The following is a 22,399-nucleotide window of genomic DNA, read 5'->3' on the forward strand; positions in this document are numbered from 1 at the left end:
TGCTCTCCACTTAAGCCCCTGGCATCAGCTTCTCATTTTTACCCCTCCCTCGTGAACCCTTGATAATTTATAAATTATTATTTTATCATATCTTGCCCTGTCTGACATCTCCCTTCACCCACTTTCTGTTGTCCGTCCCCCAGGGAGGAGGTCACATGTAGATCCCTGTAATCGGTTCCCCCTCTCTACCCCCGCCTCCCTCCACCCTCCGGTATCACCACTCTCACCACTGGTCCTGAAGGGATCGTCTGCCCTGGATTCCCCGTGTTTCCAGCTCCTATTCTAAAAGGATCGTTCCTTTTGCGATTTTATAAATCAAGGTCCACCACTGGGAGATGAAAATGACGTGCGGGGTGTTTATAAACTCTCATTCTTCTGTGAGCATGTCAGTCTGCTGGAATGGTTCTCCAAGGACAGATCCGGGGGGTGGGAGGGAGGCTTTCAGATGTCCATCCATTTCTGACACACAGAGGAATTCTTTTGTAAGGAATTGAATTCCACTTTCCTATCTCCTCCATCCCTCACCCTTCCCGGAACCACCTGGCTTCTGAAGGACACGGTCGTTGGGAAAGAGTCCTTTCGAAGGTGTTTTGCAGGTAATCTTTAGCCCTAATCTACTGAGCAGACATTATAATGGTCTTCCATGCGCCAGGATATCCCGATGGAGCAGGAGAGAAGGCTAACGACTGAGTTCAGGGAGAATCTTGAAGGCCTTGAACCCTCCAGGAGCTGGGGACATGCTGCTGTTCTAAGCAGGGAAAGGGCACAGTTGAATTTGTTTTCTGATGGGTTCTGTTAGTATTATTATTTTAAGTTACTATGAATTAAGTGAAGGTTTACAGGACAGATCACAACAATCTGTGCGCGTTCGATTCCATCACCCATTACTCCCCCTCAATGTACCATCCCTCCTGCTACTCCCTCTCTGATAACTGTTTCCATGCCTCCTCCTGTCCTAACCTTCTGAACTTTGTCCTTGGGACATGCTGCCCTTTTGACCTTAAATGGTTGTTTGTTCTGACACAGAGGTGAGTTTGGTTCCAGACTTGAAGGGCTAGGGCCATCGCCTGGGTGGTGCCCATCGCGTCTCAGACCCGTAAGCAGGCCTGGCTTGAGCTTTCTGTTGCACATTGCTGTTCCACTCTATCCAGGGCCTTCTCAGGTGATCCCTTTCAGAGCCGTTGGGAGGGGTAGCTGGGAACCCCCAGTTCCTCTGGGCTCAGGGTCATGGAGACTGATACTGCCTTGTCCAGTAGTCCATGGGACTAATTACTTACACTTGTCCTATTATTTCTGTCACGCTTCTTTCTTCTGGATGAGGAGTGACCAGTAGTTGATAACACCTTGAGATGGCTGCCCAGGAGCTCCTAAGAATCCAGTCATTGCTAGAAGATTGCTGTCTTTGTGAACTATGCTATTTCAGCTGACCTCAGGAACACAATTGAATTTGGGTTATCGGGAGAGGACAATACGGAAAATTGAATTGGGGTGGGAGGGAACGTGTCTGTTTTATTGGGTGATATTCCAGTTCCTCAAATTTCACTTAAAGCAAAAAATAAATGATGTCCAAACTTCAGAGCCCTACTGGCACAGTTTGTTCGGACCAGGGCCGCTCACCACAATGTCAGAGGTCATTAGTTTGAAACCACCACCTGCTGCACAGGGAAAAAATGAGGCTTTCGACTCCCGTAAAGAGTTACAGTTGAATGAAGTTTGAATGAAGGCTGAATATGATAGTGAGACAGGAGGAAAGTAAAAGGAAATAGAGGAAAGAACTAGGAGACAAAAGACATTTATAGAGGTCTAAACATAGGCATGTGCATATGTAAATATTAATATATAATGATAGGGATATGGGTCTATGTACATATATTTATAGGTTAAGTATTAAGGTAGCAGATGGGCATTGGACCTCTACGTAAGTCCTCCCTCAAGCAAGAACACTTTGTTTTAACAACCTCGCACTCTGTGATGCTTACCTTCTAGACACCATCACTGAAGACAAAATGGATGCATAAGGTAATGTGGTCATAAGAAAGCTGATGGTGGGGGGAGCGGGGAGGGAGGGGAAAAACGAGGACCTGATGCAAAAGGCTTAAGTGGAGAGCAAATGCTTTGAGAATGATGAGGGCAAAGAATGTACAGATGTGCTTTACACAATTGATGTATGTATATGTATGGATTGTGATAAGAGTTGCATGAGCCCTTAATAAAATGTTAAAAAAAAAGAAAAAAAGAAAAGAAAGCCAATGGTGCCCAGATGTTACAAGATAATGCATCTGAGTCTTAAAGGCTTGAAGTTAAATAAGCAGCCATCTAGCACAAAAGCAACAAAGCCCACTTGGAAGAAGCACACCAGCCTGTGTGATCATGGGGTATTGACAGGATCAGGTATCAGGCATCAGAAGACCCAAATCAAACAACCATTTAGATGTGAATGAGGGGGGTCAGAATGGAGACCCAAAGCCCATCCATCTGTAGACATTTGGGCATCCCCTCATAGAAGGGTCACGAGGAGGGGAAGAGCCAGCCAGGGTGCAGTATAGCACCCATGAAACACACATTTCTCTAGTTCTTTAATGCTGATACCAAGGGCTGAAGTAAAAAGAAAATGTTTTGAGAATGATGATGGCAACTTATGTACAAATGTGCTTGACACGGTGTATGGATGTATGGATTGTGATAAAGAGTTGTACGAGCCCCAATGAAATGATTTAAAAAAAAGAGATACAGTCTGAGAAACCTACTGGGGCCCAGAGCCACCTTGAGTCAGAATTGACTTGAAAGCAGTGTTAGGGGTAAAATTAGAGTAGTGTTTTCAGACTTGAGCATGCCCTGCCTCCTCTGATTTAGAGGATATGAAGTGGGGCTAGCGATTGTGCATTTCCAACACATTCCCAAGCTGTGCTAATGCTGCCGATGCCTTTGAAGGCAGGCACCTGAGAGAGAGAGAGAGAGAGAGAGAGAGAGAGAGAGAGAGAGAGAGAGAGAGAGAGAGAGAGAGAGAGAGAGAGAGATTGATCTTTGGCTTACTTTTGGTCGTAAACCTGGAATTTTGTGTTTACAGCCTCTATTTTAGTATCCCTTGCTCTATGATATCAGTAAGGCCTGATGCTAAGGCTCCCTGCCCTTAATCAGAGTGACCCTCACGATGCCCATGTCCATTCTGGGTGAGGTTGTTGGGGGCGGTGTGGGTGGTGTGTGTCTAGGGCACTTTGTTCTTTTAGACTAGGTGACATTGTTCAGGAAAAGCTTCCCCTGCACTTCAGCACAGCCTCCTGGCTGGTAGGGTGGTTTCAGAGACTGCAAGCAGGCTTTGGCGGGAAGGGCGCTCTGTTGGTTAGCTATGTTTACCCAGGACAGGCCCTGCAGATTATCTCTCTAGCGCAGGAGTTGAATTTCAAGGGCAAAGTCCACACAGTTGGCAGTGGATAGTGTGAGAACACCTGGGGAAGGAGGATTTCACTTAGCCAGGCCTCCGTGCCGCTTCCCACAGAGGTCAGGTTTTCTACTTGTGTCTTGCCCAAGCGGGTGACTGGTACGTTTCTTTCCGAGGAGATGGCTCCAGGCCATGCTCTGTGGCGTCTGCTTCAGGACCAGGGGCTTTAGGTAAGACACTTGAGTTAGCCAGTGCAACTGGTCTTTCATGATTCTGGAATTCTCTTCTGTGCTTGCTGCTTCCTGTGGGTCTTGCTTTGTGACCCTGAAGTTTCCCTCCAGACTTTCTTGTTCTTTCCCTTCCCTTGTTATTCCACAGAGGCTCATTTCGGTGTCGGACGGGATCTTAAGGGTGATGGGGCTCATCGGGCACTCAGAGAAAGTGCTACCCTCGGGCAGGCACCCAGGAGTCCGAGGAGTCGACTCCTGGTAGCATGGGCCTTCAAGAGGCCTGCGTGACAAGGATCGAAGGCGTTCAGTATGCCTGACGAGCCGTAACCCATTCCTGATCTCTTCCCACGGGCGGGCCTCATGGGTTAGAGGTGAGAAACCTGAGGGCCCAAGGTGCCAGAGCTAGGGCTTCCTGCCACCCGGTCCTTTGACTTCTCGTGATTGCTGGCTTATCCATAAGAGCTGTGATAGGTTACATTTTCCAATTAGCAAACACCTAAAACTTTCTAGGCTATTACTATTATTCTTATTTGTTTTTTACTTTGTTTTTTTAACAAGATCTTAAAATTCTTACACCATGTCTGTCTAAAGCGGCACACGCCTTCTAAAGCTTCTTACCAATATAAGAAGGTAATCATGCCCCAGCCATGGCGCCACTGTTAGCAGCTGGGTAGCAATGGGTTTCGAATATGTGTGTGTGCTTGATTCTTACAAAGGAGGGATTGCACTCGGCTGACGTGGTTTCTCACCCGATCATTCACATCGGACGCTGTACCCCATCAGCGCACCACTTAGAGCACTCTCCCGTTGCTCCATCGACACGCATTGGAGTTGGTTCCACTTTCCCTCTTCCAGACACGGCTGCAGTGAACACTGGGAGACAGCCATCCTGTGCCCAGTACTTGTTTTTTCTCGAGGTGAATTCCTAGATGGGAAGATTTCCCGGTCACAGGGAGCGCTCATTGTAAAAGGCGACCAGTAAAGATTTCCAAACTGCTTTCCAGAGAAGCTGCGTCATCTTATTCTTATCAGCAGCATCGCATGTAAAGGGTACCCATGTCTACCACACCCCGGCCAATCTGGCTGTCATGAATCTTTTTCATCTTTGCCAATCGGATACGTGCTTCATTGCTGCTCTTTTTAAGATTTCTTTTAATTATTAGTGAAAAGCAGCACCTTTTTCTACTTACGGGCAGCTCTCTGTTCGTCCATTTTTGCTCAAATATTTTGTCTTAATGTTTGGTCCTTCTTTTTGCTTGTCTGTAAATTGTGAGAATTCTTACGTGCGTATTACATGAAATTCTTTGCGGTATGATACTGATTTTCCGGTTTGTCTCTTTTAATTGCTAATTATCTGCCAATCACATGTTCTAAAATTGCTTGTAGGCAAATGGCTGGTGTTTTCCTTCGTGGTCTTTGAGTTGAGTTCTGTGTACTTTGACCATTTTCATCACTCAACAGAGTTTTAAAAATAACTCGCTCATGTTTCAGTGTTTGTTTTTTCACATTTAAACCTTTACTTTGTAATTAGTTTTGTTGTAAGGAGTGAAGTAGGAATTAGAATGTTATTGATTAAAAAAACACATATCACTTCTTTTTAGTCCATAGTAAATTACTTCTTCACACAAAATTCGTAAACTTGTGTTCACTTTGGTGTCCTTGGCGGTCCAGGCTACCTGCATTCAAATTCATGTGATTTTTGTCCCGCTGCAGAATGTACAATGGCCATCAGCAACATTTCCTGCAGCATCTGTAGAGAGCATTTCTGATTTCATTTACACAGGCGTGTGTGGCTAAATGGATGAAGTAAAATTTTTTAAATTTCTAGTGAGAGAGAGATCACCAAATGGCTCCCGAGGCTCAGGTCCCAGTCCTGGCCTGCCCTCTTGTTGTGTGTCTTCCTTGTTTAATACGTGGTACGAACAGTCCTCCTTTGCTCGTGTTGGCGATGCTTTCATTTTCCTTCTTCTGGGAGACTTCTCAGTGCTCCCATTTATGGCCATTGCATCTCGGGAGAAAGACGAGGCTGCCTGCTCCTGTACAGACTCAGCGTCAGAGACCCAAAGGGGTCCTGTCGGGTCAGAATTGACTGCCTGGCCCACAGGTGCACGGACCCACGACACCAGCTGTCACGGGTTGAGTCCTCCTCCAGGTGGCCCGTGCATGTCAGAGCACAGTGTGTGGCACTCCTCCAGTGGCTGATTTGCTGGAAGTACATTTGCAGGGCTCTCTTCTAAGGGAGCAGGCTCAGACTTCCTCAGCAGCCGAGAGCGGTCCCTGCTTGCACCTGTGTCGACACAGCAGCCCGAGAAATTGTGATCCCAAAGCCTTACCCTGATGAGGTTGTAGCTGGTCTGATCAACTTTCTGCCTGGCTGAGGTGGGGCTGGCAGCGCAATTGCGTGCTGATGATGAGAGATCGGGACGAGGAGATCCCGTGGGCTGAAGTGGGCAGGGTGTTTAAGACTCAGAAAAGGTGTGAGTCGGAGGAAGGGGGCTTGGGGGCGGGGGGAGCAGCAAGAGGCGTGAAGAAACAGGGTCCTTTAGAAGACCGATTTAAGGAAGGTTTTTGAGGACAGAGAGGGACACGTGTGTTCTAAAATATTTATTGAGGACTTACTTATTCCCCAGATTAAAAGGGTAAGCTCCACCTAATAATAGTTTAAAAGTCAGATTTTAGTGCTGGGTCAACTTAGTGCTGCTGCTCTTGCGGGCGGTGGACCCAGTGGGTCTCGTTCAAAGGCCAGAGGACGGGGAATCCAGACATGGGCAGCTAGGGTTCCGGAGTCTGAGTACAACGAGACTCGAGACTCCGCCACCAGGAGCTTCGAGACGTTTGTGGTGAAAATAGATCGGCCACGGAAGGGCACAGCCGCAGAAACAACTTCAGAGCATTCTTTTTGCTCCTGCTTGGAGTCGAGCAAAGACCAGCTGGCCCTGGAGCCCCTACTCCAAAGAAACTTACAGTTTCGTGAACAAGACACACAAAAGAGCAATGCACTGTTGTGCAGTTTATGCCACCGTCGAAATAGCACTGGGAGGGAAGTGCTAAATTCAGCCACTGATGAGGAAATGGTGCCAAGACAGGAGCGTGAAGTCGCACGTTGTGTACAGGGAACTGCTCGTGGGCGTTTCTGCCCAGGGAAGGGTGTCAAGGTGAGGCTTGCTCTTTCTCTCCTCCTGTCTCTCACATACGCATCGCGCTCCTGTTCTCTCTCTCTCTCTCTCTCTCTCTTCCCCTCCCCCTCCCGCTCCCCCTCTCCCTCTTCTCCCTCTCCCTCTCCCCCTTGCTTCTAGTTGGCTTCTGCAGCATGACAGTCTCAGAGTGGCTATATTTCCTACAAGGTGGCCCAGAACCTCAAAGCAAATGCCCTAGAACAGGGGTCCTCAAACTTTTTAAACAGGAGGCCAGTTCACTGTCCCTCCGACCGTTGGAGGGCCGGACTATAGTTTTTTAAAAAAAAAACTATGAACAAATTCCTATGCACACTGGACGAGTCGCTGCTAAACAAGACGGGGAGCAGCGGCAAAAACACCGGGTGGGCCGGATAAATGTCCTGGGCAGGCCGCAGTTTGAGGACCCCTGCCCTAGAGACTGGTAGAAACAGGGGAGACGGCTACGTCCCTTGAGCCACAGTCATCAGGTTAAGGGGATGAAGAGAATTACAGGTTCCAGAATTTGAGAGTGCTTTGATCAAAAGCCACGGACTTCCGCATAAGCCGGAAATAAGAACTTGCGAGGACAGTTGTTCCTCCCAAAGTCAGGGGCGTGGAAAGAGCAGGGCTGTGTTGTGCCTCGTTCCCGGATGGTAGTGGTAGCTGTTGACAGGCGCATAGGCATCCATGCAGCATGTAAGACTTTTGCATACGCGATTTTATTGGCTTAGTTATTAAATACTTTGTGCTTTGGGCAAAAGTCTCCAGAGCTGGTCAGTTTCCATGCAGAATTTCTTACATAGACGTGTGTCCATGTTCTCCCCGTTTCTACTCCACGTTTCCCATTTCCGTTCATCTGTTTCCCTCCTTACTCCTGCCTTCTTGTCTGCTTTGGGTGGATGTTGCCCGTCTGGCCTGGCCTGGGGGAGCTCATGGCTCGCGGTGGAGGTGCTCACTGTGATTTGTTTGAAAGGTGGCTTCAGCTCCACGTTGGAAGGGTGACTTGAAGCAATACCCTCTTGGTTGCCTTCAGTCTCTGTCAAGCCAATAAGCCTGATTTTTTAGAAATCAATTCGAGTTCTCTTTTACCTTTTTCTCCCATTCTAATCAGGACCTTCTGGATTCCAGTGAGAATGCTAAGGCAGGGGTAGCCTCTCCTACCATCTAGTTCTTTGGGTCTCAGAGTAGAGACAGATGTGATTCATGTGGGCCGTTAATTCCGTGGACTAATTGATTGCCTCCTCGAGTCTTGGGTTTCCCTCACTGTACTTTCCTGGGCGGGATGAGACCAGTGGTTGTATCGCAGATGCGGCTTGGAAGCTGTTGGGATCCAGATGCTACGCACCACCCTGGGCTAGAGAACATTGCTGTGTCGGAAGCCAGTCGGTCTAGTCTGCCTTCTTTCTTTAGCCTTCAAGCCTAGGAGCTCACACCCGTGAGGAGGGGTTTGGGAATTCCCACACGTGCTCTCGTACGTGAGGGAGTACACATGCAGCACATACAAATGAGTCTGTGGACAAATTCACAACCAGACCTTCCTTTGTGCGTTCGTACTCCGTAGTCCCGTAAGACTTCCTGTACCTACTGAGCATACATGACTGTGTTTATTCACACATTATTGTTTATTACTGTTGAGATTGTGGATGTTCCGGTATTTACTATAAAAACTAAAGTCACTGCTGAGGAGTTGATGTGACCCTTGTAGGACAGAGTAGGGCTTGCCCCTATGAGTTTCCAAGACTATAAATCTTTACCGAAGTAGAAATCCTCATCCTTCTTCCAAGGAGTGGCTGGTGGCTTTGAACTACTGACCCCTCACTTGGCAGCCCATTGTGTAACCACTAAGCCACCAGGACTCCTTGCTAATCCTGTAGTTGTCCTTTATTCTTGCGTGTCTCGTACTGTCTTCCTTTGTCTTGATCACATTGTGCTGTCCTCATATTGTGCATTCCCCTTCTACCATCTAATAAGCGGTGTTTCTCCCTCCCGCTCCCATTCCTGGTAACCATCAAAGAGCCTGGCTTTCTGAGTCTAAAGCTGTTCTTGACTGGGACAGTGGTATCATATAATGCTCGACCTTTGGTGATTGGCTTATTTCATTCAGCATGATGTCCTCCGTTTTTTTTCACTCTACTTCATCATTAGGATCCGTTGCCATCGTGGCTGCCTGCACCAGTGGGCTCAAGCACGGGACAACTGTGAGGGTGCTGCACGACTGACTGGCAGGGTGTCATGTCCTTCTGGGGTGCAGTGGCATCTCCCTGTCATTTTGCTGTTATGTCTCCAGTGGCATCTTCCCGTGTGTGTGAGCTGCCTCAGTGTCAGCTCTGGGGAGGTGACTGCTCATGTCCTTTGCCCATTTAAACAAACATGCTTTTCTTTTTGTTGTTGAAGTTGGTGGAGTTTTCTGTACATTTTGCACTTTAACTCTTGTCAGAGATTTAAAAAAAATTTTTTTTAGAAATTAGACTTTTGTTGCCAAAGTTGCTTTCCCAGCCTGTAAGTTCTCTTTTTATTCTTGACCAAAGTCTCATGATGGGCCTGTGAATTTTAATTTTGGATGGTCCCATTTACCTAGCTTGTCTTCTATTGCTTGTGCCTTGTTAATTATGTTTGATAGTCTATTCATGCCATAGATTAGGGCTTCTAGATTTGTCCTTATTTTTTTCCTGCTGTGTTTATAATGAGAAGATTCAGCTCTTGGATCCATTTTTGAGCTCAGTTATTGGGTGGTAGGAGGCATGGGTCCTGTTTTGTTTTTCTGCAAGTGGACACCAGTTGAGTTAGACTCTTTCTGCCCCACTTGATGGGCCTTGACTTCTTGATAAAGGTCAGCTGCCCACAGGTAGAGCTTTCTTTCCATTGGTCTGTCTGTCTGTCTGCCTTTGTGCTAGTGCTGGTTTTGACTGCCGTGGCCCATAGTAAAATCTAAGGTCACGGAGTGTAAGGCCTTCTGCCTTAGCTGTCCGGGGCTTCTTTCCTTCCTATATAAAATCAGAGATTGGCTTTTTAATCCCCCCCCCCATTTCAGTAAAGAAAGTTGTTGGAATTTGGATTGGGGTTGCATTTTATCTATCAATTGCCTTGGGTCATTGAGATTTCTAGTCCCTTTGCAGAAAAGAGCTGAGGTGGCGGCAACGGTAGAAATAATAAAACCAGAGCCTCACCATCCTTTCAGGAGCTGGTGGAGGAACGTGAGCCTTACAGTCAGACCTGGTTTGAATTCTGCCTCCTCCTTTCACTTGACTGTATGATTTGGGGCTTAGTTTCCCCATGGGGTAAACAAGAATCGCTAACACTTACCTCATCGTGTAGTTTAGAGAATTAAGTGAATCAGCATAAATTCTGGGTGACGGTGCTTGGCACATAGTTGCTGACTGGAAAGTGGTGGCCTGAATCAAGTTAGTAACATAGAGACCTGGCCCCGAGGCACAGAAAAGCATGCGTGTGTTTCCATCATGTCAGGTAGCCTGGTTGCTGTGGACAGCCATGCATCCTGACTGCATCCATGGCAGCCTGAGGAGCTCACAGGTGGTAAAACCTTACCATTAGGATGGAGGAAACCTACCAGGCACCTGACATGGTTTGTTTAATTTTGATTTGATATTTTGATGAAATCATGTGGATATTTCCAAAGTAGATGATGAGTGATATAATAAACAAAAATTGTGTTGGTCTGGGTTGACTAGAGAAACAAATTCATAGACACTCATGTGCATAAGAAAGAGCTTTATATCAAAGAACAATTATATATTGAGAAATCATCCCAGCTCGGTCCCAATCAAGTCCATAAGTCTGATATTAGATTAGCCCATATGACTGATACCAATCTAGAAATTTCTCTTCAGACTCTTGCAACACATGCAATGATGCAGAATGATCACTGATGTGGGAAGATCACAGGTCAGTGGGTGGAAAGTCTTGTGGATCCAGTGGTGGTGGAAGCATCTCAACACTGGCAGGAGTCTCCATGTGGCTCCACTATCTCCAGCAGCCTGGTGCCATCAGCATGACTCCATGTCTTGTCAGCTGGAAGACCAATCAGAGAGTGCGGTTCTGGCCTCCAGTGAGCTATTTATTGCCATAATGCCACCAAAAGAGGCCATCAGGCTGCGGCTTGATTGACAGGCTAACCTCCACCCCTTCACTCTGCATAGTCTCAAATTGGCACCAGATTATGTAACTACCGCAATAATCTTAACACTTTTTTTTTTTACAAGAAATGCTTTTGTGAGTTTGATTTCCTTTGGCCTCCTCAACATTGACTGCTGATAAAATAAATGTATTACATGTGATTGATTACAGAGCAGGGAAAACGATTCCATTTCTGTAGCTTTCCAGTGATCAAGCTGATAAAATACTGGGATCATGGCGATGGAGCACACCCCTTAGTGGCCTTCTTAAATATCACTTCTTTCCATTGGGATTTCATAGGAGCTGGAATAGCAAGCAATTCAAGACTCTCCTGGGTTCTCTAGTCTCTCTCCCATTTCCTCTATTTCCACATGAAGGCAGATCCATAGGCTGTGGAAAACAAGTGGGAGGGTTGAATCCTTACTAGGAAGTTAGAACCATCTAACTTGTGCTCTTATCTATATTTAACAAGGTGTTATTTTACTTAATGTTTATGACAGTGCTGAGGATGACCAAACTTAAAAAAAACCCACAAAAACAACCTTACGGCTGTTGATTCAATTCAGACTCACGGTGACCCTACAGGACCAGGGAAAACTGCCCCTGTGGGTTCGTGAGAGTTTCTCTTTACAAGAGCAGAAATCCCATGGTGGTTTCAAACTGCTGACCTTGCAGATCGCAGCCCAGCCCAGAACCAGGACACCACCAGGCTCCCCTCTGAGAGGGAAGAGTTCCGGCCCAGTGTTTGATTCCTTTGAAGTACCTGGTCTGGGCTTGCTCTCCATTTGCAAACGGGAGAGCACAGCTCAGTGGGGAGAGATCAGTTCAACAACCCACATTTTGCCCCTCCCTCATTTTTCCCTCCAGCTCTCGGGTCATAAATACTAGGCAACAATTGCCCTTTGCTTTTTTCGTGACCGTGCCTGACCTGGAAATGCCTCTCCTCACTTCTAGATAACACCAGCCCTGGGCATTTGCTGAATGAAGCCCGTATCACAAAGGAACCACGGGACCGAGTGACCAGGCAGAGGTCCCAGTTGGGCAAGGGTGATTTTCCAGAAGATAAAAAAATAGCAACAGGGCAGCAGGTGACTGGCAGGTAAATGCAGAAGGTGCTTCTGGTCTGTGTCACCATTGTTGGTGAGGGGCAGCAGGTAGGAGGAGGGGAATTTGAACACCCCCTCCCCCCGTACCATTTTCTCTATTTAATTTCATGGTCATAATGAGTTTGGAAAGATGACTGTAATTAAAGCCAGCTATTTAATGCACTTGTTATGACGATGACACCAGAACATAACGCGACTTACCAGGACAATTCAGTGACGTGGATTCCATTCTTCAAGTTGGTCAACAAGTCTCCATTTCCCTTTCTCAATTTTGCCACCACCATTTGCATGCATTCAATGCTGTCTAAGCAGAAACTCCCTGCCCCCCCCCCGCACCCCCCCCCCCCCCCCCGCCCCGGTAACCACAAGCACTTCACTTTTCAATAGAGAACAAGACTGGAGTCGTTTTCACCGATGCAGGGCAAAGTCAGCCTCTGGCCCGAAGGTGAAACTCATGGAAATACAGGCAGCTGGCTCTTTCCATGAGATCTGAAAGGGGAAAAAAAAGAAAAGACCAAATTCACTGCCACCGGGTCAAAACTGCCTTGTGGCAACTCTGTAGACGGGCAGGGCAGGCCCTGCGGGTTTCTGAGACTGTAACTCTATAGTAGAAAGCTTCATCTTTCTCCCTTAGTGGCTGGTGGTTTCGAACTGCCGACCTCATAGTTCGCAGTCCAACACGCAACAAGGGACATCTATGGCACCTCAGATTGTGCACCTTCCCGCCCGGGGGCCTGTGATTTAGAGAGTACCTTACCTGGGAAGAAAAGATGTACACGCTTACAGAGCATCTGGGGTATGTCACGGTCAATCCGTTCTGGATTAATTCCAGGTTTGGGCTGTGTCACATTTGCCCAAAAGCAAAGCTGCCTTGTGAACATCACCTTGTTTCCCCGCTCCCTTAACTCACTCTGTCCCTTGAGCTTTTCTGAGCCTTTATTGGGAAGCAGAAGTGCTCATTGTGTGGACTGGAACGGGGCCGCGAGGAGGCTGCTGCTTTTGTTGCCTCGACCCTTCTTCATCAGCCATGGCCCAGTGCAGGGCGCACTTCCTGGGCTTCCCAGTGTGTGTGAGGGGACGGGCAAGGCAGAGCTGAACAGAGGCAGGAACCCGTGGAACGAAAGGATCACGCTTCTGAGGGCTGCCCTCAGGAAGCTTCGCGGAGAGAAACAGGGTCAGAATCTGTGAAATGGAGAAGGATGTATTTACACTTCCTGTGGGATTTGGGGCTCTTCTCTCCGGCCTGTACCCTGGACCCTTGAATCACCAGCAGCTCTCTAGTGGGCCTCTGCTGCCCTCTGACAATTCTCACCCTGGGTAGAAATCTACCCCTGCTCTCCGCCCCTCTCACTTGTTGAACTGTCGTCAGGTTCCTGTCTATACGCGCCCCTCTTTTTCTGCCGACCTCTCCCCATGGTGGTCAGGTGTCGTTGAGTCCGGCCAGCCCCACGGGGCCCTGTGCGTCCTGACAGTTGTTACGTCGGAGCCCTGCTTCTAGCACCACGGCGGCCGTCTCAGGGAGGGTCCCTCTGCCTGTTCCCCCGCTGCACCGCAGGCCATCTTCCTCCAGGGGCTGCCCTCCTGGTAGCACGTCTGATGTACAGGGGCAGACATGTCACTGTACTCCTCCACAACCGACGCCGCGGTCACTCTTCTGGCAGTGTTGGAGACACTCAGGCTGCTCCACCAACACGTCTGCCAGTGCCTCAGTTCTTCTCTGGCCTTCTGATCCGTGTCCGGCTTTCACGTGCACTCAGGTGATTGAAAGCACCCTGACTTGGGTCTGGCACACTTTAATCCTCCAAGCGATATGTCTGCACCTTAATATTTCCTAGACGGCTTGTGCTGCAGCACATTGCTGGGCTTCTTCCTGTGGATTTCAGTACATGCTGAGGTCCGGCCCAGTGCATGACATCACTGGATTTGTTCCTGTGGATTTCAGTACTTGCTGAGGTCCGGCCCAGTGCATGACATCGCTGGGCTTCTTCCTGTGGATTTCAGTACATGCTGAGGTCCGGCCCAGTGCATGACATCGCTGGGTTTGTTCCTGTGGATTTCAGTACATGCTGAGGTCCGGCCCAGTGCATGACATCGCTGGGTTTGTTCCTGTGGATTTCAGTACTTGCTGAGGTCCGGCCCAGTGCATGACATCGCTGGGCTTCTTCCTGTGGATTTCAGTACATGCTGAGGTCCGGCCCAGTGCATGACATCACTGGATTTGTTCCTGTGGATTTCCGTATATGCTGAGGTCCGGCCCAGTGCATGACATCACTGGATTTGTTCCTGTGGATTTCAGTACATGCTGAGGTCCGGCCCAGTGCATGACATCGCTGGGTTTGTTCCTGTGGATTTCAGTACATGCTGAGGTCCGGCCCAGTGCATGACATCGCTGGGCTTCTTCCTGTGGATTTCAGTACATGCTGAGGTCCGGCCCAGTGCATGACATCACTGGGTTTGTTCCTGTGGATTTTAGTACATGCTGAGGTCCGGCCCAGTGCATGACATCACTGGGTTTGTTCCTGTGGATTTCAGTACATGCTGAGGTCCGGCCCAGTGCATGATATCACTGGGTTTGTTCCTGTCCTGCTAACCTCTTCTGCTATTAGAAGGGAGCCCGCTGTAGCTTCTGTTTTTCCTGTTTTGTTTTTCTCTGTGTGTTTGTGAAAATTAACTTTTTTTTAATTATAAAAGAACTATTAGCTCCTTGAAGAGTATTTTGGGTTTTTTAAAGAATATTTTGTTATAAAAATATTAACAAGAAAATTAAAATCACCTCTTATCCTATATCACAGATAGCATCGTTGCTGATAATATTTTAGAGTCAATCTCTGAATCTTTTTTATATATGATCTACATGAACTTCTTTTGATACAAGCTTGTCATTGTTTTGTACTTACTATTTTATAATCTGCTTTTTTGGTCTAATAATGCTGTATGGGTACTTCCCAGGTACAGTACATATAGAACTACATCATTGTGTTCAGGGATACATAGAATTTCATTGTGTGGATGAGTCATTATTTAAGTAATCTCTTGATGATTGACATTTGGATTCTGTTATTTTGCTATTAAAAGCTATGTGACAGGAAACATTATCTGCTTCTAATCAAATCGCTTCAGGAAAATTTTCCGAAAATTAAATTGTTAGATCATAGGGTTTGTAATGAACTTAAATGATTTAATAACATTTTTAAATCTCTAGGAATATAGAAAATAATCGAGCTTATGTACCTGCCACCCAAATTTAATAAACTGCATTAACATTTTACCATTTTCATTTCAGAGCTTTTATTTCACAACATTTTTTTAAACAATTTATTGGGGCTCATACAATTCTTATCACAGTTCATACATATACATACATCAATTGTATAAAGTAAATCTGTACAGTCTTTGCCCTAATCACTTTTTTCTCCTCTTTTCTTTTTTTACATTTTATTAGGGACTCATACAACTCTTATCACAATCCATACATATACATACATCAATTGTATAAAGCACATCCATACATTCCCTGCCCCAATCATTCTCAAAGCATTTGCTCTCCACCTAAGCCCCTTGCATCAGGTCCTCTTTTTTTTCCCCCCTCCCTCCCCTTTCCCCCCTCCCTCATGTGCCCTTGGTAATTTATACATCGTTATTTTGTCATATCTTGCCCTATCCGGAGTCTCCCTTCCCCCCCTTCTCTGCTGCCCCTCTCCCAGGGAAGAGGTCACATGTGGATCCTTGTAATCAGTTCCCCCTTTCCAACCCACTCACCCTCCACTCTCCCAGCATCGTCCCTCACACCCTTGGTCCTGAAGGTATCATCCACCCTGGATTCCCTGTACCTCCAGCCCTCATATGTACCAGTGTACAGCCTCTGCCCTATCCAGCCCTGCAAGGTAGAATTCAGATCATGGTAGTTGGGGGGAGGAAGCATCCAGGATCTGGGGGAAAGCTGTGTTCTTCATCTGTACTACCTCGCACCCTAATTAACCCATCTCCTCTCCTAAGCCCCTCTATGAGGGGATCTCCATTGGCTGACACTTGGGCCTTGGGTCTCCACTCTACACTTCCCCCTTCATTTAATATGGCATATATATACATATATACATATACATATACACTTACATACACACATATCTTTTTTTTTTTTTGCATGATGCCTTATACCTGGTCCCTTGGCACCTCGTGATCGCACTGGCCGGTGTGCTTCTTCCATGTGTGCTTTTTTGCTTCTGAGCTAGATGGCTGCTTGTTTATCTTCAAGCCTTTAAGACCCCAGACACTATCTCTTTTGATAGCCGGGCACCATCAGCTTTCTTCACCACATTTGCTTATGCACCCATTTGTCTTCAGCGATCCTATCATGGAGGTGTGCAGTCAATGATATGATTTTTTGCTCTTTGATGCCTGGTAAGTGATCCCTTCGGGACCACTTGATCACACAGGCTGGTGTGTTCTTCCATGTGGACTTTGTTGCTTCTGAGCTAGATGGCCGCTTGTTTATCTTCAAGCCTTTAAGACCCCAGTCACTATCTCTTTTGATAGCCGGGCACCATCAGCTTTCTTCACCACATTTACTTGTTCACCCCCTTTGGCTCTAGCAGTTGTGTCGGGAGAGTGAGCATCATAGAGTTCCAATTTAATAAAAGAAAGTATTCATGCATTGAGGGAGTGTTTGAGTAGAGGCCCAAGGTCCTTCCGCCACCTTAATGCTTAACCTATAAATATAGACACATAGATCTATTTCCCCATCCTCCTATATATGTTTGCATGTACATGTCTTTGTCTAGACCTCCATAAATGCCCTTTGACTCCTAGCTCTTTCCTCCACCTGCCACCCAAATTTAATAAACTGCATTAACATTTTACTATTTTCATTTCAGAGCTTTTATTTCGTAACATTTTTAATATGTTGGGTATTACCAAAGCTTTCCCTGTTTTTCCCCCTTCTGAAATAGAATTAGCATACATATATTTTGCATATGCATGTATGGATCCTACTACACCCAAACCATGGCTGTTAAGTTGATAGTGACCCTATGGACTGAGCAGACGTTCCCCCTACTTAAGCACAGTGCGCATTCCTCGGCCTGACCAGGACGTCTTTCACACACACATTCCCTCTCTCTGTGTGGATTTGTGTGTTTATGGGGGGAGGGGATCTGCTCCTGTGAAGATTGACAGCCTTGGAAATCCTGCCCGGGGTCACTATGAATTGGAATCGACATGGTGGCAGTCGATGTCACATGTTTAGGAACCCTGGTGGTACATTGGGTTAAGCACTGCTGCCAATGGAAAGGTGGGTAGTTCAAACCTACCAGCTGATGTGTGGGAGACAAAGGAGGCAATCTACTTCTGTAAAATTTACAGCCTTGGGTGGGTGGGGAGTTATTTACAGCCTCGGAAAGCTATATCTTTTTTGTTTATTTTAATTGTTTCTTCATATCGCTTGCCTATTTTTCTGTTAGGTTATTTGTATTTTTCTCACTGCTTTTAGGAGTTTGTATGTGTTAAAAGAAACTTAACAAGATGTTTGCCAGTTGAATTATTTTTACATGTACAATTCCGTGATCATCGTGTTGTGCAACCGATACCACTGTGCTTTTCCGAATTCCCTCACCATTATCAGAAACTTTGTAACACCACCTTTTGCCTCTTCTTCCCACCTTTGGGAACCACTAATAAGCTCTGGTTTCTAGTCATCTGTCGCTCGCATAGAGGTGAGATCACACAGTGTTTATCTCCTTGTAGCAGTTCATTCATAGGACTTTCAAGGCGCATGCGCCAGGACTTCATTTCTCTTCAGAGCGGAATGGTGCTCCATCATCTGCTTGTAACACATTCTGTTCATCCGCTTACCTGTTGATGGATGTCGACGCCGCTAGTCATCATTGCCTTGGGCTGTAGCGCTGCAGTGAACCCTGGTGTACAGGCATCTGATGCTTAATTATTTGTCAGCTACATGCTGTATCGTCATTTTCTCCTTCTGTGTGGCTTGTCTTTTAACTTTGTGTAAGGCATTTGTGAGCGTGTATTTTTCAGAGCATTTGATATATATTCGAACTAATCTCCAGAACAATGGTCCTGGTCTCTAGTACAGCCAGCAGTGTGTGGCAGTAGGCGGTCCACCACACCCTGCTTGATTTTCTTTATAATCTTTACAAGAAGGGCCTCCTTTTTCTCTACCATTTCCTGAAGCAATCCTACCTTCCATTGTTCACATAGGAGCCTGTCTTTCAACTCATTTCCCCTTTGGCCCTCTCTAGTGAAGCAGCTTCTCCCAACTCCTCCCTGAGGTCAGTCCCTCCCAGCTGACACCCATTCGAAGTCATTTCCTCCTTTCCTGACATCCTCCTCCGCTTCTTATTGCTTAGTGTCGGCAGGTCCCTGGGAGCACCCCGATTCGCTGCCCACGCCTACTCTCCTGGAGGATCGGTCCTCGCGTGTCCTGGCTCCGCAGTCAATCAGTGCCTTCGACTCTCAAGACTTTATCTCCATTCCTCATATGGCTCTGCCTTTGACCTTTGGTCTCTGTGAGTCATTCCACTTTCTTGGTCCCTTCTCCGACCCTCGTTTTCTGTTTAATTGCACTTTGCAGCCCTTGACTGTCGCCTTCTCACAGCTGGTTCTCAGGTCCCTCTGTTTCCATAGCCTCTCTGCCACCATGAGGACTACTCGCTTAGTTTCCTTCCAGGCTGAACCTCAGAGGCAAGAACCCCTGTCATGGACGTCACATGGTGATTCTGCAGCACAAAGGAGAATCGCCACGTCAGTTTTGAAGCTGTAACTCTTCACCAGAAAGCCTCGTCTTTGTCCCACAGAGCAGCCGGTGGGTTCGAACTGCTGACCTTGCGCTTCGCAGCACAACAGATAACCCACAAGTTGATCAGAGTCTCCTTCTACAACCCCTCACATTCTGACCACTGTTTCATCTGTCAGAACACAGTGCCCTCCCTTTCTCAGGAAACTTCCGTTCAGTGAACAGTGCTTGTGGAGAAGAGCTAAGCTCCGTGGCTTCCAGAGGCCTCCCAGCTCTGCCTCCCAGCTCTGCCATCCCTCAGTCTTTTCAACTCGCTTGTTCCCCGGTCTGTTTTCAGTTAACTCCCTGCAGACTGAACAGCTCGTTGCTCTCATATGTCACCTCGCTGCCAGCTGCCAAACCGCTGCTGGGGTAGTGTGTCTGCCTAGGATGTCCCCTTCTCCTTCTGCCATCTGATCTTCCAGACCCAGTCAAGGGCTACCTTCTTTAGGAAGTTTTTCTAAAAACCCTTCCCTTCAACCTCATAGCATGCCATCTCTGTCTCTTTAAAAAAATGGGCTTCCTGGCACTCATTGTAGGTGAGTCATATGTCCATCGTACCCACCTCATTAGAGTATAGGCTCTTGGGCCTGGACCCATTTCTGCTGCATTTTGATGTCCTGACTCCAGCCAACAGTGGCACATTGACTGACAAATGGGTGAGTTCAGTTTGTATTGGTTGAGTGCTTGCAGGATCAAAATCATTAGTGGAAGGAGGAAAAGAGTGGCTTCTTGGTTCACTGGGGACTGTAATGAACATTTCTTTTCTTTTTCCCTTTAAAAAATCATTTTATTGGGGGCTCCTACAACTCTTATCACAATCCATCCATCCATCCATCCATCCATCCATCCATCCATCCATCGTGTCAAGCATATTTGTACATCTGTTGCCATCATCATTCTCATCATTTGCTTTCTGTAATGAACATGTCAGATCCCCCCGTTTCCTGCTCTAATGACTAACGAGCCAGCAGAAGAATGAACCCCACTACTGACGCACATAGCAACTGAGGCGCCACGGTTGTTGAGTCCCTGGACTTCCATCAGGGTGAGTTTGGTGCTTAGGGAATTAGCCTGGCTACATTCTAGGCACTGCCGGGGATTTCACAACAGAACAGAAAGTGGAAACACTGCGCATGTCTCTGCCACGGGGACCAGAGAGTAGAACGTCTGTGAGGCGTGAGGCACTTCTTTCTAATCAGGCCCGTCTCTTTCCTCCTTCCTTCTTGGCGCTGAGCCTCGGGTGGATGTGGGAAAACACCGGGAACCTGGTATTGCCATTCTCTCTGACCTTGACGCATAATCAGACTGTTCATCTCCAAAAATCTCCTGTCCCTTCTGCCTGACTCACCTCTGTCCTTGAAGGGCTGGCTCATATTTCTGTTTCTCTCCTACTCGGATCCTGTCCAGACCTCCTTGAGCCCCCTCCCCCTCCAGCTTCTTTCCCTAGATCTGAGAGTCCTTAGAGTCTCTGTCCCATCTTCTAGGGCTTGAGCTTATGTCTCATTTCCACAAGGTAGACAGCAGGATCCTGGGGGGCAAGAATGAGGCCTCCCCTTTTTTCTTTGTGCTGAAAGCACGGTGATCCTCAGGAGTGGCTATTGATTTTATCGAGAGATCGGATAACTGCCATTTGGAAGATTGTGGTTGCAGAAGTGCAGATGGGAAAGGGCCTGAGTGTAACGCTCAGCTTCCGGCAGTTCCGGAGCCTGAGTTTGGGAAGGCAGTGCCCAAGGCAGGAGCCTGGGTTTCCTGAGTTCTGTCTTTTGAAACCCCACCTCTGATATTGGTGAGCATGCAAGCAGGTGAGAGAAGAAGGTGGTCAGGAGAGAGGGGAGGGGGCGCTGTGCCTTCCAGAGGCCGTATCCATGAGAGCTGTAGGTGCCTGTGGTAGGTTGGAGCTTGAAGGGCTCTTTATCAGCCTCTTCCCTGAGCTGGAAGCAGGCGGCCGAGCAGCAGGCCAGTTGGCAGCTTGGCTTCTTCACCTTAGAGTACTTTGTTTCTGTTGCTAACAACAGACACGGGTAGTGTAACTACAACACAGGCGCACACGCACATGGACGCCTACGTGGAGACTGAACATTTGAGTCGTCGGTGGCGGAGGTGGAAGGAGACTGGAAATGTGTGCCCTGGGCTCGCTCTCCAGCCTTTGAGAGCAAGCCTGCAGTCAAGGGTCGCCAAGCTGGGGAGCCTCGGTGAGGAGACGACGAGATTGCCTGGGCACTGTTGCCTCCAAGGATGGCTGCTTGCTCGCTCCCGTTGGATCCAGAGACTGGAAATGTGTGCCCTGGGCTCGCTCTCCAGCCTTTGGGAGCAAGCCTGCAGTCAAGGGTCGCCGAGCTGGGGAGCCTTGGCGAGGAGACGATGAGATTGCCTGGGCACTGTCGCCTCCAAGGATGGCTGCTTGCCCGCTCCCGTTGGATCCAGATCCTGCGTCAGGCACACTCCTCCAAGCTGGCCTCTGGTGATCTGGGCCTGACGGCGGCTTCTCCCTTTCTGTTCTGCCCTATCTTGAAGGCTTTGCTCGTTGGGCCCTTTCAGTGCTCACGCGAGTGAGTGCTCATTGATTGACAGCAGCTCTGACCTGTCTGGCTGTCCTGCAGTATAGAACGCGAGCCACCCTAGGTGCGCAGGCTGAGACATATGACTGGTGTCTGGGACGCGCGTCTTAAAGCGGGAGGTCCTTCAGTAGGGACCCAGATGGAGTTAGCCTCACCGGGGAGGGTGCTCATACTGCCAAGAGGCTGAGTCACTTATGAAAGAACAGGTGAGTCTTATGTGAAATAGGGGCCTTTGGAGACTTGCGGTTCAGCTTGCTTGTGATGAAGATGGGCAATAAAGAAGACGACAGCGTCTCCATTGCTGGAAATACAGAGACGAATCAACAAAATGATTACGACTGTGTCTGGAGAGTCTCCTCAGGTTCTGTTGTTCTGGGGGAAGTAGCAAAAAGGACTTGCGTTTTAGAGTACTTCCCAACATGCTCTGCGTTCTTGCTTGTGAGTTCTCTGACACTAGTGTGGATACGTGAAGTTGCTCTCTGGCTGGGATTTTAGGCTCCAGCAGTCCCTTTGCCATTTTGCTGCCATCTTGGACCTCCTGCAACAGGCCTCAGAAATGTTCCAATGAGTCTCTAGCAATTTTGTGTGTGTGTGTGTGTGTGTGTGTGTGTGTGAGTGAATTAGGATTGTCCCTGAGGTTAAGGTTATCAATCTCCCTTAGGGTCTCATTTCTAACTAGGTAGCCCTCCCGGCTCTCCGAGGAAGGGAACCTGGGCTGTCTAGGAAGCGTGGAGCACAGCTTCTCTCTAGGACTGGGACTCACTGCTGGGCTTAGCACCAGATGTGAGGTGTGTGCCACGTAGTACTTGTTATCACAGGCGCTAACGGAGGTCTCCACTGGCTACCTGCTTTGATCATGCGGGCGGTCTGCAGGACTGTGCCTGTGGAACCCGAGCACTGTGACAAGGATTCTGATAGACTTTCTTGACTGTGAGAGAGGTTGCTGCGTTGCAAGCGTTGTTAGGTGCCGTCGAGTTGGCTCTGGCCCTTGGTGACCCTGTGCGCCGAGAAGTGAACGCTGCCGGTCCTAGGCCTGAGCTGATGTTT

General features: G+C 47.8%; 1 protein-coding gene across 11 annotated transcripts in view; it reads left to right on the forward strand.

The window, feature by feature from the left end:
• The window catches only part of DENND2B (DENN domain containing 2B), a 169,480-nt gene that overhangs the window by 66,853 nt on the left and 80,228 nt on the right, over window positions 1–22,399 (forward strand). The window contains exon 1 of one of the 11 annotated variants that reach the window (XM_075546113.1): window positions 11,871–11,997. The exons of the other annotated variants lie outside the window; for them this stretch is intronic. The gene's annotated coding sequence lies outside the window, so the exon portion shown is untranslated. Of the gene's footprint in view, window positions 1–11,870; window positions 11,998–22,399 lie in introns of those variants that run through there. 11 annotated transcript variants of the gene reach the window in all.

This window comes from Tenrec ecaudatus, chromosome 4 (assembly GCF_050624435.1).
Source record: "Tenrec ecaudatus isolate mTenEca1 chromosome 4, mTenEca1.hap1, whole genome shotgun sequence".
NCBI classification, from domain to species: domain Eukaryota; kingdom Metazoa; phylum Chordata; class Mammalia; order Afrosoricida; family Tenrecidae; genus Tenrec; species Tenrec ecaudatus.